Source organism: Capra hircus, chromosome 15 (genome assembly GCF_001704415.2).
Source record: "Capra hircus breed San Clemente chromosome 15, ASM170441v1, whole genome shotgun sequence".
Taxonomy (NCBI): Eukaryota; Metazoa; Chordata; class Mammalia; order Artiodactyla; family Bovidae; genus Capra; species Capra hircus.
The window spans coordinates 36,700,036-36,710,632 of NC_030822.1; the positions used below are offsets into that span (position 1 = coordinate 36,700,036).

General features: G+C 43.0%; 1 pseudogene; it reads right to left on the reverse strand.

Moving 5' to 3' along the window:
• Window positions 9,494-10,346, reverse strand: LOC102188426 (annotated as a pseudogene).

The following is a 10,597-nucleotide window of genomic DNA, read 5'->3' on the forward strand; positions in this document are numbered from 1 at the left end:
GGCATGAAAACATAGAATTTGATGTCAAAGTTAAGTCGCTCCAGGAATACAGATGCTTTCCATGTAATTTAACCTCTCTGAGCATCAAAATTTGCCTAGTTTATTATTAAGAAAAATACAAACAGTTGGAATAACAGCACACTTAAAAAGCTTCTTTCGAAAAGTATTTTTAAAATTTTGTTCAGTCAGTGAAATAGAAAGGTTAATTCCATCACCCTCTCCCGCCCCACTTCTTACAACAAAAATACTGGATTTACTATTAGATCAAAGTATAGAGTCTCAGCAGAAGATCTCAGATCTAGGGCTTCCACGACGTGATCATAATCCCACCAACTACTTGTAGAACTCTGAAAAAGACAAAACTTCTAGACCTCCTAGGACCTCACTTTCCTCACCTGTAAAATGGGGGCATTAGTCTTTGCCACTCTGGCCCTCCCTTGCGGATCACAGGTCCCTGGAGAAAATGATAAACAGTTAAGAGCCCTCTTTCTCTAGAGAGAAAACGGATTCATGGTGTTCCAGGAGCAGGACAGGTTTGTACTCCCCCATACGCACCAAGGGCCGCCAGAGTTTGTACATCTGAAGCTCCGGGTTCAGACGTACAAACTGTTCTCGCAGAGCAGGATCCACAGGGCCTCTGCTCCTGCCGCGGAGACACAGGCAGCCTCTGTTTCGCATCCAGATCTCCATCTCAGCACCTCCCAGCCCCGAGCACCCCGGCCTGAGGATCCAAGTTGCCTCTGCCTCCTCTCTCCTTCCCCTTCAGTTTCAACGTGGGCAGGGCGGTTGTGAAGGACTCACCTACAGGCGAGTCCTAGATTTCTAAGCCTGAGCGACTTCTCGACACCTGGCCCTCTCTCTTCTGCCACAGCTCTTCTCGTCCTTGTCTGCTTCTGGTTATGTGCTCCTGAGAGTCCGCGTCACCTACCGAGCCTCTGGAGAGGAACAGGGACCAACTCAAATACTCCGTCCAAACAACGTCTGCCACCCTGCTTGACCAAAACCAAAGCCTCAGGCCTCGGACTGGACACTCAGAGCGTTCCCATGGAGACGGGAGGGGGCGGGGCAGGAAAGGAGGGCGCCGGAGGACGTGGCTCCTGATTGGCCAGAAAGATCCGGGCGGTGGTATGGTCTTAAACCACCAGTGTTCTAGGGCGGGAGGACCGTGCACTACTGAATGCACTTTGAACCGAGGATGGGCTTGAGCCATCTAAGATATTACTAACGTTAATGGACAATTCTAGGTTTCTTTTAGGACCCCTGGGAAGGGGGCAGGGCTGGGGATTCCGGGAAATAGTCACCCATCGGGGGGAGGGGTGGTAGCGCCTGCTGTCCGCGCATTCAGCGAAATGGGCACCCCACTAGCTCTGGTTGTATCATCCTCCCCAAATTCGAGTTACAGAGCCGCGAAGACGGCTTTTCAATTTTCGGTTTATGGTTGCCGGGACCCGCTTCTCTCCTGCTAACTCGGTCGGGTTGGGCTTTTCTCCCTCTTCTCTTCCTGCTAAGTCTTAGGCTTCTCTGGTATCATCGTGTTCTCTCACCTGGATTCAGTCAATTTAGTCCCTCTGTCGTGTCCGATTCTTTGCCACCCCATGGACTGCAGCACGCCAAGCTTCCCTGTCCATCACCAACCCCTGGAACCTGCTTAAACTCATGTCCATCGAGTCTGTGATGCCATCCACCCAACCATCTCATCCCCTGTCCTCCGTTTTCCCTCCTGCCTTCAGTCTTTCTCAGCATCAGGGTCTTTTCCAGTGAGTCAGTTTTTTGCATCGGGTGGCAAAAGTATTGGAATTTCAGCTTCAGCATCAGTACTTCCAATGAATATTTACGACTGATTTCCTTTAGGATTGACTGGTTTGATCTCCTTGCATCCAAGGGACTCTCAAGAGTCCTCCATCAGTGTGGAGATTCCTTAAAAAACTGGAAATAGAACTGCCATAGGACCCAGCAATCCCACTGCGGGGCATACACACCGAGGAAATCAGAATTGAAAGAGACTTGTGTACCCCAAAGTTCATCGCAGCACTGTTTACAATAGCTAGGACATGGAAGCAACCTAGATGTCCATCGGCAGACAAATTGATAAAAAAAGCTGTGGTACATATACATAATGAAATATTACTCGGCTATTAAAAAGAATGCATTTGAATCAGTTCTAATGAGGTGGATGAAACTGGAGCCTATTATACAGAGTGAAGTAAGTCAGAAAGAAAAACACCAATACAGTATATTAACACATATATATGGAATTTAGAAAGATGGTAATGATGATCCTATATGCAAGACAGCAAAAGAGACACAGATATAAATAACAGACTGTTGGACTCTGGAAGAAGGCGGGGATGGGATGATTTGAGAGAATAGTGTTGAAACACGTTTATTACCATATGTGAAATAGATTGCCAATTCATGAACTATGCATGAGTCAGGGCACTAAAGGCCAGTGTACTGGGATGGCCCTGAGGGATGGGATAGGGAGGAAGGTGGGAGGGGAGTTCAGGATGGGGAACACGTATATACCTGTGGCTGATTCATGCCAATGTATGACTAAAGCCACTACAATATTGTAAAGTAATTAGCCTCCAACTAAAATAAATAAATTAATTAATTTTTTAAAAAGAGTCTTCTCCAACACCACAGGTCAAAAACATCAATGCCTTGGTGCTCAGCTTTCGTTTAGTCTAACTCTCACATCCATACATGACTACTGGAAAAACCATAGCTTTGACTAGATAGACCTTTGTTAGCAAAGTAATGTCTCTGCTTTTTAGTATGCTGTCTACATTGGCCATAGCTTTTCTTCCAAGGAGCAAGTGTCTTTTAATTTCATGGCTGCAGTCACCATCTGCAGTGATTTTGGAGCCCCCCCAAAATAAAGTCTGTCATTGTTTCTATTGTTTCCCCATCTATTTGCCATTAAATGATGGGACCAGATGCCATGATCTTAGTTTTCTGAATGTTGAGTTTTAAGGCAACTTCTTCACTCTCCTCTTTCACATTCATCAACAGGCTCTTTAGTTCTTCTTTGCTTTCTGCCGTAAGGGTGGTGTCATCTGCATATCTGAGGTTACTGATATTTTTCCTGGCAATCTTGATTCCAGCTTGTGCTTCATCCAGCCCAGCATTTCTCTTGATGTACTCTGCATATAAGTTAAATAAACAGAGTGACAATATACAGCCTTGATGTACTCCTTTCCCGATTTGGAACCAGTCTGTTGTTCCATGTCCAGTTCGAATTGTTGCTACGTGACCTGCATACAGATTTCTCGGGAGGCAGGTCAGGTGGTCTGGTATTCCCATCTCTTGTCAAATTTTCCGCAGTTTGTTGTGATCCACACAGTCAATGGCTTTGGCATAGTCAATAAAGCAGAAGTAGATGTTTTTCTGGAACTCTCTAGCTTTTTTGAGGATCCGACGGATATTGGCAATTTGATCTCTGGTTCCTCTGCCTTTTCTAAACCCAGTTTGAACATCTGGAAGTTCACAGTTCACATGCTGTTGAAGCCTGGCTTGGAGAATTTTGAGCATTACTTTGCTAGTGTGTGAGATGAGTGCAATTGTGCATTCTTTGGTTTGAGCATTCTTTGGTATTGCCTTTCTTTGGGATTGGAATGAAAAGTGACCTTTTCCAGTACTGTGGCCACTGCTGAGTTTTCCAAATTACTCTGGGCAAGCATACCTTAGAAGAAATGGACTAGCCATCATAGTGAAAAAAAAAGAAAAAGAGAGAGTCTGAAATGCAGTACTTGGATGCAATCTCAAAAATGGCAGAACGATCTCTGTTTCCAAGGCAAACCATTCAATATCACAGTAATCCAAGTCTATGCCCTGGCCAGTAATGCTGAAGAAGCTGAAGTTGAACAGTTCTATGAAGACCTGCAAGGCCTTCTAGAACTAACACCCAAAAAAGATGTCCTTTTCATTATAGGGGACTGGAATGCAAAAGTAGGAAGTCAAGAAATACCTGGAATAACAGGCAAATTTGGTTTGGAGTACAGAATGAACCAGGGCAAAGGCTAATGGAGTTTTGCCAAGAGAACGCACTGGTCATAGCAAACACCCTCTTCCAACAATGCAAGAAAAGACTCTACACATGGACATCACCAGATGGTCAATACCGAAATCTGATTGATTATACTCTTTGCAGTCAACGATGGAGAAGCTCTATACAGTCAGCAAAAACAACACTGGGAGCTGACTGTGGCTCAGATCATGAACTCCTTATTGCCAGATTCAGACTTAAATTGAAAAAAGTAGGGAAAACCAGTAGACCATTCAGGCATGACCTAAATCAAATCCTTACGATTATACAGTGGAAGTGACAAATAGATTCAAGGGATTAGATCTGATAGAGTGCCTGAAGAACTATGGATGGAGGTTCGTGACATCATACAGGAGGCTGTGATCAAAACCATGCCCAAGAAAAAGAAATGGAAAAAGGCAAAATGTTTGTCTGAGGAGGTCTTACAAATAGCTGAAAAAAAGAAGAGAAGTGAAAGACAAAGGAGAAAATGAAAGATATACCCGTTTGAATGCAGAGTTCCAAAGAATAGCAAGGAGAAATAAGAAAGCTTTCCTCAGTGATCAATGCAAAGGAATAGAGGAAAACAATAGAATAGGAAAGACTACAGATCTCTTCATGAAGAAGGCAATGGCACCCCACTCCAGTACTCTTGCCTGGAAAATCCCATGGATGGAGGAGCCTGGAAGGCTGCAGTCCATGGGGTCGCTGAGGGTTGGACACGACTGAGCGACTTCACTTTCACTTTTCACTTTCACGCATTGGAGAAGGAAATGGCAACCCACTCCAGTGTTCTTGCCTGGAGAATCCTAGGGACGGGGGAGCCTGGTGGGCTGCCGTCTATGAGGTCACACAGAGTTAGACACAACTGAAGTGACTTAGCAGCAGCAGCAGAGATCTCTTCAAGAAAATTAGAGATACCAAGGGAACATTTCATGCAATGATGGGCACAATAAAGGACAGAAATGGTATGGACCTAACAGAAGCAGATGATATTAAGAAGAGGTGGCAAGAATACACTGAAGAACTGTACATATAAGATCTTTACAACCCAGATAATCACGATGGTGTGATCACTCACCTAGAGCCAGACATAAAGGTTGTTCATTTATGTAAACTCAAATATGGCCAGATATTTGTAAATTAAATAAAAATGCAGATGTCTAATTCATTTTTACTAATGTACAGTTCCGGGACCCTCAGTTTCTAAAACTTTGTTTCTTTAACAGTTTCCTTTTTAAATTTTTCATGAAATAAATGTTCTATTTCATGATTTTATGAGCATGTTAGAAATGGTTTCAGAACCAAAACTTCTAACATGCATAGCTTCTCTTAAGATGTATGGACTTGTGAATATAATATTTAACACATTACTTGGATAGCTGTTAGATAGCCAATACATATAGTAAGCTGGAGTCAAACCAAGAGAAGGTAACTTGGTTTTCTCTCACCCTCACACTATTGGCTATCCTTTTTAATTAATTTTTATATGAATCTTTACAATCTAGGACTCTAATTTCTGAGTGTGATTGAGGTTGTTGGATCCATCTTACTAACCAGCATGCCTGAACCGTTAGTATCAGCTGCCTAGAGTGTATATTTACTTAATGACAATGGATTCTGGCTCCTACTTTGCCAATAAGGTTTAAAACTCTCCATGAAGCTTCCAGCTGGAGAAATACTACCTTAAATGAGATTATGGACAATTCTAGAATCTCCCAAATCTTGCTGCTGTGTCACCCAGAAAAGGTCTTTAGAATGGTTAATCCTGAGAAAACAGGAAGCCATCCTAAAGGGACACGTGTTTGCCTTTTTGATCTAAGGTCTCCCATCCAAGAATTAGACAATTCTAATTCCATTTATTAGGGTGGAAGTCAACTTTGAAGGACCAAGGCCATATTCATACAAGAGCAGTTCTAGTCATGTGGGATTTGGATGAAATTGCACCATCTATATATCAACACGGAGTCATGGTGACCATGATGTTTGATTTGACTCAAATGTTCCTCATATTGATCAGTCAGGCTCTTGCTGGAGGGGCTCCCTGGCTGCTCCATCACCAGGATCTCTTATCTGCTTGGCCCATGCCCTTTCTGCAAATGTTACCTTAGCAGTGTCTTCCCTTTCCACCCTAAGAGAAATAGGACCCTCACTATCCCCCACCTACCAGCACTAGGTCCCTTACCCCACTGTTCTTCTCCTTAGCAAAGATAACATAAGATATACTACACTTCTGATAGATCTCTACTTCTTCAATAGACTGTAAGCTCCATGGGAGGGGTGGGAGTCAGGAGGATGGGAGAAAAATTTGGATATTTTATTCCCTTCAAGAGAAGACCAAGAAAACTGTCAGGCAGGAAACAGATGCTCAAAAATTACAGGAATTATTGGATGGATGAATAAAGGGAAGTGGTTTATTAGGAATCCTCCAGTCTAGGAAAGGTCAGACGAGCTAGGCCCAACTCCCAGACTCTCTCTTCCCCACGTTATTGATTATCTGGAAAGGAGGCTGTGTGCTCCAAGGTGTGCTGCACACAGAGGAGCCTATAATGAACAATGTATCTTTTCCTAGCAGCAATGTGTCATAAAGCTGTTCTCGGAGACTCAGGCAGGGAGCGGGAGGGTGAGAGCCGCCCCTTGCCCCGCGAACTAAAGGCCAGGCCTTGCGGGTCCAACCGCCCCAGGCGGTCCACGCTGCCCTCGGCGCGCTTTTGCAGCACTCGCAGCTCCGGAGGGAGTTTTAGTGAAACGATCTAAGAATGAGTTTCCCTTTCGCATTAGAGGGTACCCCTTCTCTTTTTCCTTTCTCTCTGGTTCGCGGTTTTCAGAGCTGGAATGGAATCTTCGCCACCAGTGTCCACCGTGCGACTCAAGGTATGGAATAACCCTCTTCTCTGCGCGTGTTTTGCCAGCTCTAAAATACAGTTACACCCCGTGAGAGTCTTGCCAGAACCCGCATTCTGTGTGGAAGACAAGGAAGGGCAGGCCGACCCCAGCCCGAGGCCCAGGAGGGGAGCTGCTAGGACCCCCAGAGTGGAGAACGCAGCCGGCTGGAGGGCGCGGGAGACGACCCGGCGGGAGAGGCCACTTCCCACGTTCCAGTCCGCCGCACCTGGGGAGGCGGGGAGCCCGGGACGAGGTGCGCACGTGGGTGAGGAGTCCAGTTTGGTCGAAGACCTAGTGTGGCCTTGAACTCCCGAGTGCAACGCCTGCTTCTTAACGGTCAGGTGGTATGATTTTCCCCTCTTTCGTGAATCCTAATGGATTCCGGCACTCCTCTCGCCTCTCTGCCCCAGCAGGTGTTTATCCTTCAATCCCGGATTCTTCCCTCCACCTGTGCTTCGCCTTTATTCCTCCACCCCATGCAGCCTCCGCCCCGTTCTCGCCGCGCTGAAAACAAAACTCAGCTCTGCAGTCTCTGGGCTCCTCGCTGAAGTTCTTTTTCCCCCTGTAAGTAGCAAAGTTCTGAAAAGAACAGCGCGTATTTGCTCACTGCATCAGTCACCCTCTACCCCCATAGTACTGAGACTATCACTCACACTCCTTCTACCCCAGCAGAGACCTAAAATTGCTCTCTTCACAGAGGTTTCCCTTGAACTCCCACTCGCCAAATTCAAGTACAGGTATTCATTTCTTTGTCTTTTTTAACATTTGACAAATATATTGCCTTTCGCCTTTTTATTTTTTTTCCACTTATTTAAGTAATGTAATCTTATTAAAGAAAGTTGTCACAAATTGTCCTAAGCCCAAAACACAACCGTGGTTGATACTTTGGTGTATTTTTTTGTTGTTGTTTTTTGTTTTTTTTTAATGCAGAGGTTTCAGTTCTTTGGTTGTAATCTTCATACTCCTACTATTTGCTTTTAACCATGCATGTGTTGCATATTGCTGTATGAAGAGATCATTTTAATAGCTGAAAAAGTGTTTCATTTTTTATGCATTCATTTCATTAATCATCTTTAAATTTTAATTAGTTGACATTTATGTTATGCACAGAAAATTATTCTGTTATGCCCAACACTTTCTTTTCTGTATTTGTAATTCTTCTCATTGGTTAATTTCCCAGAGAGAGGTTACTGATTGAAAAGTCATGTATGTTTTTGAAGTTCTGCATAGTTGTGTTAAACACACAGCTTTCCAAGAGTGTAGCAAATAACATTTACACTAACAATGGTCCATCCCATTCTCATTGTCAATGTGGTGGTGTTTTTAAACTTTATTTTTCGCCATTTTAATAAGTGTGGAGTGGTATCACCTGGTTTGTGTTAGTTTGGTATCTGCTTAAGTTTGACCATTTTCTGAAATATTTATTATCCATTTTCCCCTCTGTCTGAAGTGGTTATTTGCAATAATTTTATTTAAGTGCTTTTCTAATATATTGTCTTATTTCTTTCTGGTCATATGAACTAAAATCGTTATTTTAGAGGAGACTATAACTCATATAGAAGACAGTATTCAAAATAAATGTGCATTTAGTGAGTGACAACTGAATGATTACCCATGTAAGCTGTCACCAGATCAAGGAATAGAACATTACTATTACTATATTACACTATATTAACTTATTACCATTACTATAGAGTGCCCAAGAGCCCAGGGGATCTTTCCTGATTACAAATTCCTCCCTCCCTGCAGAGGTAACAATAAACCAGTTTTTTTGGTAGCTACTTCCTTACCACTGGCCCATTTTTTAAATATGGCTTTAAACACTTATATATGTATCTGTAAATAGTATACCAGTTTAGGTTTTTTTTACTTTTTTAGTTTTGATTTTTTTTTATAAATTGAATTATATAGTTTATAATCTTTGGGGGGTTGACTTCTTTCATGGGTAATGTTTGTGTGATTCATCCTAATGGCATGTAGCTACAGGTCATATATTTTCTTTGCTGTCCAGGATTTTGATGTATGAATTTATTGCAGTTAATTTATTGGTTCTACTTATAGTGTTACTCTGGATCTTTTCCAGTGCTTAAGAATTGGCAAACAATGCTGATGTGGCTATTTTTGTATGTCTCTTGGCATATACTTGCACACACACATTTCTGTTAGGTATATTCTGAGGACTATAATTCCTAAGCCATAGGGTATACATAAATTCAACTAAAAATAACCATTTTGTTTTAGAATAGTTTTAGATTTATGGAAAGAGTTCTCATGCACCCATCACCCAATTTCCCCTATTTTTAACATCTTGCATTACTGTAGTATATTCGTAACAGCAAAGATATGAACTAAAACTATTATTCACACTTAGTTCAGATTTCACAATATTTTTCCTGGTATTCTTTCTGCTCTTGAATCCTTTCCAAGATACCATATTGTCATTAGGCATCTTGTCTCCTTAGTCTTCTCTGGTCTGTAACAGTTTCTCAGTCTTTCCTTGTTTTTTTTTTAGTTTTGTGGGTTTTTTGGGGGGGTGGGGATGGATGTGCAAGTTACTTAATTAGGCTCTTTGTAAGAAGTTCAGAACACTACTTGGTGAGGGTAAATTCCATTTGTGAGAGCAAACAGAGTTGGGGGTGGCCCTGGAGCTGAGGAGCAGCTTTGATTCTTTGCAGAATTTGAGTCCACGCCCTTTCTGGTCGGCCTTGCGCTGCTCTGCAGTCTTCTATTTCTCCCTCTGTGGGTGGGTCAGAGATCTCACCTTCCTGTTGCCTAGACTTACACAGCTTCTTCTTGAAGTAAGCATCAGTGAGATGTTCTGGGGTTTTCATTCCACTGGTATCAATTTTAGAGGAGGCGGTAATGACAAATTTCTGGTGTGTTCTGTGCAGAGGAACCTGATTGAGGGACAGAGGCCCAGTCACAAGTAGCAAGCTACTGCCCGGCTTGCTTCAGGACAGTGACCGCTTGCCTCTGTGGCACCCAGTGAGGATGATCTGTATGGCCCCTGGAGTGATGCTGGTGCCCTGCTTTCTCACAGGCTTACTGAAGGGTTTTCTGCCATGACTCAGCAGCTTTCCAGGCACATCTTCAGTACGATAATACCTAAGCATTTTGCGCAGTTTGACCACTCAGGTACCACCATTCTTGTTACCACCAACTGGTTTTGTGACAGTAGCAAGAACCTGCATCTTCTTTTTCTTTTCAACCTTGGATTTCGCCACTGAGTACTTCCTCTTGTACAAGCTTTTCTGTAACACATAGCCGATTGGGAATATCTACCAATTCCTCTGATCTGGACAGGGTTTCAACTGCAGTGGGGTTTCCCCTTCTTAACCTTCTTCACTTTTTAAATTTTCTCACCAGCATCAGCCTTCTTGGCTTTGGGGTTTTTACCCTTAGTATCTGGCTTCTTAGCCTTTTCACCCACCATCTTGCAAGATAGGAAAGAGCTCAGTCTTTCCTTATTTTTGATCTTGATAGTTTTGAGAAGTACTGGCCAGGTATTTGTAGCATTTCATTTAAGTTTGTCTAATATCTTCCTCATGGTTAGACTGGGATTACAGATTTAGGAGAAGAATATCACGGTGGTCATAAGCCTTTCTCATCAATCATATCAGTGGTACATACTGTCAGTGGTGACTTATGGTTGATGATATTAACCTTAATCACCAGTGTTTGTCA